Source organism: Vidua chalybeata, chromosome 11 (genome assembly GCF_026979565.1).
Source record: "Vidua chalybeata isolate OUT-0048 chromosome 11, bVidCha1 merged haplotype, whole genome shotgun sequence".
In the NCBI taxonomy this organism is placed as follows: Eukaryota; Metazoa; Chordata; class Aves; order Passeriformes; family Viduidae; genus Vidua; species Vidua chalybeata.
This window is the reverse complement of record NC_071540.1, coordinates 18,375,221-18,384,482: the sequence shown is the minus strand read 5'-3', so window position 1 is coordinate 18,384,482 and position 9,262 is coordinate 18,375,221. Positions and strand designations below refer to the sequence as shown.

The 9,262-nt window shown below is 41.7% G+C and overlaps 1 long non-coding RNA gene across 1 annotated transcript; it reads right to left on the bottom strand.

Moving 5' to 3' along the window:
* Positions 1–449: 449 nt before the first annotated feature.
* LOC128793858 (uncharacterized) lies at positions 450–5,942 on the bottom strand. Its single transcript, XR_008432911.1, has 4 exons — positions 5,863–5,942; positions 2,191–2,350; positions 1,917–2,080; positions 450–659 (listed from the first exon to the last, which is right to left on the bottom strand). It is a non-coding gene; the product is annotated as an uncharacterized LOC128793858 (long non-coding RNA).
* Between the last annotated feature and the right edge of the window lie 3,320 nt (positions 5,943–9,262).

Below are 9,262 nucleotides of genomic sequence, written 5' to 3'. Positions count from 1 at the left end.
TGCTCCACAGGCAGAGGCGAGGTGGAGGAGGTGACTTCAACCCACCACCCTCCATCCCTCTCACCTGTGTCTTCCTCCTGACTCCAGGCAGCCCCAGTGTCCCAGAGCTCCCTCTGGGGAAGAGCTGGGCTCTGCTGGTGAGTTGTCATCGTGGAAGGTTTCAAACGATGGCAAATGATGGAAATGGCTGGGAGGGCTGGGCAGACTCCCCCACCAATGTGTGGTGTTGCATTTCACGCCGACCCGCGCCTGGCTTTTCTGGGAAAGGTCTGTACTACAGAAATTAAATTCTAGTTTTTCCCCCACAGGCCCTTGGTGTTTGGTCTGGGTTTTTTTGGGGTTTTTGGGGTTTTTTTTGGGTTTTTTTTGTTTTTTTTTTTTATTTGCTGAATTTTACACGAACCAGCTTTTTCGACTTACTGAATTTTACACAAAAGTTCTTTCCTTGTTAAGACTCATGAGCTGTGCTTCAAAAGGCTGGAAATAAAACTCAGCCATGCAAAGCCACACAGCTCGGAGTGACTGGTTTATCCCCACTCTGATCTTCCAGATGCCCTCCCTGACATTACAGTTCCCTCTCCAGTGACGTGGTTTTGTGTCAGAGGGTCTTTCCTCTCCATGAGCTGTTCTGAGACATCCAGGTCAACATCCTGTTGAATCTGGAGGAAAAGAAGAGTCTTGAGAAACAGGGAGACGTGTTGCCAGAAAAGGAGTCTTGGCCAAAAGGATGGGATTGCCAGACTGCCTGAACTCTCACTGAACCGAGGAGCAGGCTGGCCCCAAGGATCCCAGCAATCCCCAAATAGCAAGAAATATTCAAAAACCCGAGTTTTTAACTGTTCTCATTATTCTAATTTGATTTAATCCCCATTTCACTTTCTGTTTTAATATCTTTTTTTGGTATCCCGGGGTTTTACAGTGGACATTGCAAGGGGTTAACTCTAGATAGGCTTCTCCTCTATAAAGATTGGGTGTAGAAACTTTTAGCTTTACTTTCTTATCATTTCTGGGGAATAAAATAATTTCATGTGCCATATTTTCCTTTTCCTTCTTTCCCTTTTTAAGGACGTGTTGTAACCAGTGGTGCACAAATGACTCCTTGCTTAGATAAGACATTATGTTTTTATCCTTGGACTGTGCCCCAGGCTCCCAGTAATGCCAGCATCAGCTAAGTTGGGATCTGATTACTCGTTCTTGCCTCTTACTCAATGTCAGGCTTGATTATGCCCATTAATCTGGCTTTTTTTTTTTTTTTTTTTTTTTTTTTTTAACTGAGCTGTGGACACAATCCTGATTCTCATCACTCTGTTACTATTACAGCGAGGTTTTTCACATTTCTACAATTCTAGGTTTTTGGGGTTTCAGGGTTTCTTTTGTTTTTTTAAATCGATTTCTCACCATTAAAATAGCCATTTTGTTATTTATCAAGCTTTTGGGAGCTGTGGCTCAGAGAGGAGAAATCTGAGCTCCTGCCCTGATCTTGTTGGCTTTAGAGATCTCTCAAAGTTTTCCATCCCTCAGTCTGATGTGAGGGTTGAGGATAATTTCCAAGGAAAGTTGTGGGATGAGGATGTGCTTGGATAATTTTCATTCTGGGAATGACAAAAGGTTATAGAGCAAATTTCGTAGTTCAGGACCAGATTTCAGCACCACATCCACACTGATAATCAGGACTGACTTTGTGGAGGGTGGTGTTGGAGGGACAGAACGTGGCATTCGTTCCAAACAGATGTCAGCACCCTGCTCCAAACCACTCCAGCACAAAAGCAGCCCTGAAGATGGACAAAACCTTGCTGAGGTTTGGGCAGTTTCTTCTTTTTCCTCTCCCTGCTTTTCTGAGCCACAGCTGCAATCCAACCAAGACCTGCTCAAGGCCAGGGCTGAGTTTTATCAGTATCAGGAGAAATCAAACTCACCCAGAAGTGGCCTCACATCTCCTGAGCACTGCTCACTGTCGCAGCGAAGTGACAATGGCCCAGCCCAGAGCCAGGAATCTCCAGCTGGTTTCTTACTGCCTCACCATGATCCAACCTGACAGAGCAGTCAGGGAGATGGGAAGAGAACTCGGGTCCTTCCCAGACTGTGGCCACAGAAAGGATGGATTTGAGTAGCGATTTGTGAGGCTGGCCAACACTTTGTGCTGAGACACGTCCCAGGGTGCTTTCCTTGGGTGCTCAGGCATTGACTCACCTGCACAGGCATCTTAGGTGGATAACAAAGGGCAAAACTGCCTGGTATAACTCAATCTTCCCAGTTTGGAAATGCACGTCAATCCTCCTCCACATGGACATAATCCTCTTTTCAATGTGTTTTCCATTTATTCCTGTTTTGACTCTGAGGCTGGATATAGCTGGAGGGTGCAGGGGAAAGGGGAGAAGGGAGAAAGAACCAGAATTAAGTTTAATAAAAATAATATGAGCGTTCAGAGTTCGAGCTCTGGGAATGAATCAATGTGGATTCTCCTGTGTGAGGGCACAGGGCAGGCTCTGAAGAACACATGGTCCCAATAAGACAACACACTTATTCCTAGAAATAAAATTCAGGTGCTCCTGGGAACGCTTGTTAGACAAGATGAAGTGCAGCAAAGATAAGGGCACTTTGATTGATTAAGAGAGAACACAAAGTACTGCGGGCAGGGCGTCAGAAATAACATTTCTTTGGCGAGGTAGGTGCTGGGGGAAGATGTTTGCAAGCCATGGAAGCTGCACATCCATCTCTGGAGGCTGATTTTAATGGAAAGTAACTCAGTGCTGCATATGGGGAGAGGTGTCTGAGAGACTAAAACTTAATGAAGGACTTGTTGGTATGCAAAATGGTGAGGCACTAAATGTATTCTTGGAAAAGAAGTTTTCTTCTTTTATTCATAGAAAGCCGATTGAAAATCCCCTACCACTGTTTTGAAAATTTCTCTGACTGAAATGCAGCAATAATTATATTTTTGTGAACTTGCAGGGTTCAGGAAAAGGGTTTTTATGAAGTGAGCATAAATCCATCAATGATCAGGTGGTTCTCAGAAGCAACCCTAGCCATAATATTACCTACCTGGACAGGTGGTGTCTGGATAAAAACAATAATTTAAAGACAGAAGGCAGCAAGGCCCTTTTCTGGGTAATGTATAATTAGAAACAGTGTGCTTCTGACATTATAAGCAGGGTGAAATCATGTCCTTAACATGTAATTACCATGGCAGACATTTTAAAGTTATCTAGACCAGATGTTATTAAATCAGCTCCTTCCTTTCCTGGGTGCAGTTTGATATTTGTGATGCACTGAACAGCAAAATGTTTCTTTCCATTTTCAGGTATTTCTTATTACAATGAACATTTACATTTCTACATGTTGTGATTTCCACTGTGAGGGTCTCCTTGTTCTTCCAGCTGTTATCTCCCAAAAAGATTCTGTCTGTGTAGTGATTATTCATAAATAAAAATAATTTAAGAAATTTCTCAAGTCCAATGATGGACAATGACGTGATGGACACGGGAGAGCATCACCCATCATGCAGGAGGATGGAGAGGAGAAAAAACCAAAAAAAATCAGGACCTTCACCTCCTTTCTCTCCAGACAAAATTATTTTGCTTTACTGCTGCCAAACACCTTCATTTATCATTTACTCATTTTGCTTTAGAACAATGAGGTTAGCTCTTGCATAACAACCCTTTGGAGTAAATAGAAACCTCAACAAGCTCCAGTCACTATGCTGGAAAAAAATCCTTTACAACAACTTAAACAAACAAACAAACCAAAACCAAACCAAACAAACAAACACTAACAAAAATAAACAAAAACAAACAAAACAAAAACAACAAAAAAAACTAAAAAAAAAAAAAAAAACCAAAAAAAACCAAAAAAAAACCCAAAAAAAAACCAAACAAAAAAAAAAAAACAAACCATGACACTCTCCAAAAAACCCCACAACAATAAAAGACCAAACCAAATTTTAAAACCCCTTAAAAACTCTTTCCATCAGGTTGGAATGATGGATTCTTTACACACTGTCATGTACAAATCACCCCACTGCCAGCAGTGACTTCAGGCTGGCTAATTTGTGCAATTCCCAGTTATTTCACCGAATGTTCAGCACAGATGAAACCTGACTTGGATTTGGGGAATAACTCTAAGATGTTTTACATTTTTCTGGTGACCAAAGGTCAGGCTGATGACTTGTTCTTTCTGAGTTCACTTAACTTTTGTTCTTGGCTGCAGAGCACTTGGCCAAGGCTGGAATTTCAGAAGCACAAAGAGCTCCCTTTGATTTCCAAATGTGAAGCAGCCTGAACTTCAGCTCTGTTGAGAAACGGGAGCTCCCGTTGGGAATAACAACTGGATTTGCTAAGAAATAGCCACAGGTCACTGGTGATTTAGAAATGAATCCCCTTTTTTTGGATACCTGAGTGAAATTTGATTAAAACCTCATTTTCCTTACATGAGGTCCAAGACCTTTTAAAAACCTGTCCGGGCCTGGCAAACGTTTCATAGCCAACACCTGATGCCTTCATGCACCAGTTGGAACTTCTCTTCTTTGCTTTCCATAAGCAGAAATAAATTATCAGAAATAAGAAATGCCTTATTTTTGAAAAAAAAAAAATTCCTCACATTAACAAATACTTCTATCAGTGGGTATTCCTTGAGGATATTTCAGAGGACTTCTTGTCTCTTTTCTTTTCTGGAAAGAGATCAGCTGATCAACACTTGAAAAAATTATGGAAAAACAGGAACAAACTTCATTTAATACTTTTTTTGTAGAAAAAATCTGTTGGTTTTGTTTGTAATTGAACTTTGAAGTTCACTGAAGGGAAGGCAATTAAAATATTTAATAATGAACAAAATTAAAAGTACTAAAAGGACAGAAACAAAACATTTTGGTTCTTATGTTTGTTTGCAAATATTAGGCATGGTACCAGCTTCTGACTCAAGTTTGGGACCTTTGGCAACATTTTAAAACTAAAATTAAAGTTTTGTCCCAGCTAACAAAACTGACAAATTTGCGGGAACATCACCTTCTGTCTGAAAATGTAACAGTTTCAATAGAGACCATATCTGGCACAATGAACTCATGAAAGCATCAACTTGGTTGTGAAACTCCACCTCACTCACCAAAATTAAGATATGATTAATTAATTAATTAATTAAGTACTTTAATGAATTTATATTGTGTTACACAGGTGAGATTTTAGCAGAGTTTCACTCTAAGGCTGGGAAATGTTCTTTTTCCAGTCATTTCCTACAAAGACAGCAAGTTTTTCCTAGGCTGGGCTGGCACGGGGAAATCCAACCTCAAATAATGGCAAGAGTTTGGGCTGAGCTCTGCTCCATCCTGGAGCAATCCATCCCAAATCCAAACTGTTGATGTATCCAACACTGAGCAGAAACTGGGAAACACAGCTTTGGAATATGCTGTCCAGAGAACCAAAACACGGGGAAGGAATAATAAAATAATCAAACTTCAATTTTTTCCCCTCATTCTCCCCTCACTGCCCTTGGGATGAGTTGTTCATGCAGATTTTGTCAGTCAGAGAACTACGAGGTTGCATCAGAGCCCCTTCTCCAGATCACCATCACTCAGTTCCCCTGATTTTCACCATCCCAAACGAAGATTTCACATATGGATTGGAAAAAAAATCAGTATCTCTGCAAGCCCTGAAGAAAAATTGGCATGTCACAGAATTATTAAGATTGGAAAGGACCTCCAAGACCATCGAGTTCCATCCATTGCCCCAGCACTGCCAAGCCACTACCCCACATCCCCACGTGCCACATCCACACGTTTTTAACACCTCTGCAGGGATGGTGACTTCACCACTTCCCTGGGCAGCCAGGCCCAGCATTTGATAACCCTTTCCATGAAGAAATTTTTCCTACTATCCAATCTCAGCCTCCCCTGGCTCAGCTTGAGGCCGTTTCCTCTCCTGCTGTGTCCAGAGGGTGATTCATCCCAAACTCAGACAGGTGTCCAAGGGACCTCAGAGGAACTTGTACATCAGTGCCAACCTCCCTCCACGGAGCTCGTGGGCAGTTTAGGTGAGTTCCACTCAAACTTTATGGAAGGTGAAGTCACAGAAGATGAACTCCCCCTGCCAAGAATGAAAATGACACACGGAGCCGTCGGGAATTAGGTTGGTGATGTGGGCCCCTGACTAAAGCAAATAGCAAACTGCAAATAAATAAATAAATAACAAGGAGTAAATAGCAAATAGCTAATAAATAAGAGCAAATAAATAGCAAATATCCCAGCCTGAGACAGGGCTGGCAGCAGGAGAGGAGAGAGGAGCCAGGGAGAGCATTACCTCGCCCGCTGTTGCTGGAGTAGGCATGGGACTCATCTGGAGCACTCCACTGCCTCTGGGCAAGATTTTGGCTTTTCCTGCTGAAAACACTGTTTAGTCAGGAGTAGCCAGCCTTGAGGAGAGTATTTGCTGTGACTCCCATGTCCCCTGTGAACAACATTCCTGCCACCTCGAGCTTTTTCAGCCACGGTGTTGACACTTCTTCAGATCTGTCATTAGCTCAGCTGAGGAGAGAACAGAAATGCTATTCAAGCCCCAGCTCCAACGTGGGAGGTTAGGAGTGCAAATCCTTGCCTTGCACTGAAAACATGATGAGTGTTTTATGTTGGTGTTGTGCTTTCTATTTTAGGGAATGCCTTTGTTAGGTTACAAGCCCTTTCCCAGCACATAAGCACCGTTTTAAAGGGGTTCTCCTACCACAACTATACTCATTTATTCTGATCTGTGATCTCCCACATCCCTAAAAATTAACCCAGGACTTGGGTTTTGACTTGTATTTTACAAATTCCTAGTTCTGGGTTTAAAAGCACTTACCTTGACCCTTGTTTTCCTTTTGTATTTTAAGATGTCTGTGGTGGAATCTGGATCCAGTTTGCTCACAATGAAGATTCAAATGTCACCAAAACTCACCATTTCCGTTCGTAAGGTTTTTTTTTGTAAACCATTCTCCTCAGTGCCTTCACACTGTATTTTTGTTTTATGAGATAAACCAACAGATTGCATTTCAGAGAATCACCAAGAGTGTGTTGACCTTTGCCTGTGATCACAGGAATCATCAGCAGATTTACAGTAAACTGAACAACGATCCTTCCAGGGAAATGAGGCAGCATTTCTTGGGGTACTTTTGATTTCTGCTTCTGTCCCCCAGATTTTCTATCTTTGCCATCCTTCAGATGAGTTAATGATTTAGGACAAAGATGGGATTCCTCCAAAATACCCCTTTCAGTGTTGCCTGCTAAGTAAACTAAGTGCAAATATAAAAATTTCAGAGACAAGATGGACCACTTTAAAAAAGCCAAGACAACCTAAAGGTTAAGTCCATTTTATCTGCAACAATCCATTATATATTTGCACATCTGACCTTGCAGCTCATTCACACACACAGACATTTTGTTGGAGCTCAGCATCAGGGTAAAAGGGAGAAGTCCTCAATCAACATTTTAAGTGTTCTGGAGAAAAACTTCATTTCTGCAGAGGACTGGAAACCTGAAACAGGCCCAAACCTAAATAAATATTGATCTTAATTTTTAAGTGATGGATTATCTGAAATGTTTATTGTGTTGAAATTGAGGGGGCTTTGGAGTAAACATCTATGAGTTATAATAGCATCAAAGGGGTAAAGTCAAGAAGAAAAATGAGAAAATCTGCCAGAAAAGGTCACAGAGCCATAGAATATCCTGAGTTGGAAGGGACAAGAATCATTGAGTTCAACTCCATCAGGTCAAATAGCTTGTTCTAAAGAACTGAGGCACAGAACCAATCCCCATTTTATGTCTTTTTAAAAAGAGAGATGAGAAATCCCAGTAATTCTGGGTCTCACTGTCTGTGCACCCAGAAGTCATTGAAAATCCCCATCTCAGCTGGACATGGAGAGACAGAAAATGAGACTCATCAGCAAATATTTAATCCAGCACTGTTGTTTAGTAGCTTATGCTGGGATTCCTTCACAAACCGAAGCTCTGAGGGACATTAAGGCACTCCAGGCTCTGGGAATGTGGGAAAGAAATGTTGGTTGGGGGCATTATTGTACCCTCCCAGTCCTCAGCACACTCCAGTGTGTGAATCATCTCTGACAAGCTCCCAGGCCTCTATCCCATAGAGACTTTTCCTTTTTTCTTATTTCTAGTGAGGGATAGCTTTTAAAAATGCTTTAGGGACCACGGAGAAAGCATAGAATTGTAGGTACAACACAATTATTCAACAGTATCCATGAGGAAAGCTGTGGTTGCTCATCAGTGAGACACCTCTTACTCAACCCCAGGAGTTTCAGGATTATGTGTGCAGCTGTTGGAGAGGGCATTTGGCAATTAGACAATGGGGTGATGGCTTTAAACTGCAAAAATTTAGGTTTAGATGGGATATTAGGAAAAATTCTTCCCTGTGAGGGTGGAGAGGCCCAGAGTGGGTGTCCAGAGCAGCTGTGGCTGCCCCTGGATCCCTGGAATGTCCAAGGCCAGGTTGGACAGGGCTTGGAGCACCCTGGGATATTGGAAGGTGTCCCTGCCCATGGCAGGGATCCTTAAAATCCCTTCCAATCCCTTCCAACCCAAACCATCCTTCATAAGCCAAAATGACAAGTTATTTTTAAAGTATCTGGGGCAAATTCAGACAGATTTTCCTTTCTAAAAGATTCTTCCCCCCTCAAAAAAAGGCAGTAAGCAGACATGTGGAAAGATGCTTTTCATGACTTTAAATTGAAGAAATTACTGTAAACATCCAGCTATATTTTCCCCATAATATCCATTTTTGAACACTTCAGTCTCTTCCAGACTGTCTTACTCATAATTGCTGCCCTCTCAGTGGGTATAGTAAAAGCAAGTGACTGTTTGCCAAGTGACAAACACAAATCTCCAAACCCCTGAGCCTCACAGATATTTTCAGGAAGCTGTAACCCCTGATAAATCTTTGCAGACCACTGAGATGAATAATATTTGTGGATGCATTTTTGAGGCTGCCATACTGGAGAGGTATTTGTGGCTGTGGGCTTTGCCACTCACATGGAAAAGTATGTTTTCCCTATATCCATCCTATAGGCTATATTTTGCACATCTGCCTTTAATTAGAACCATTCCATATCTTCAGGAATATGTGCCATCAAATGAATCATTTAGAAATTGGGAGTTAACCAGCAAATTATACACTCCTCTGGTTTTTTTTGGTTTTTTTTTTTTTTTCATTCATGAATTGCCAGTGTCAAAATTCCCTCAGGGCAGAGTTTTTAGCAAATCTGGTGAACCCAAATGCGTGGTAAATGT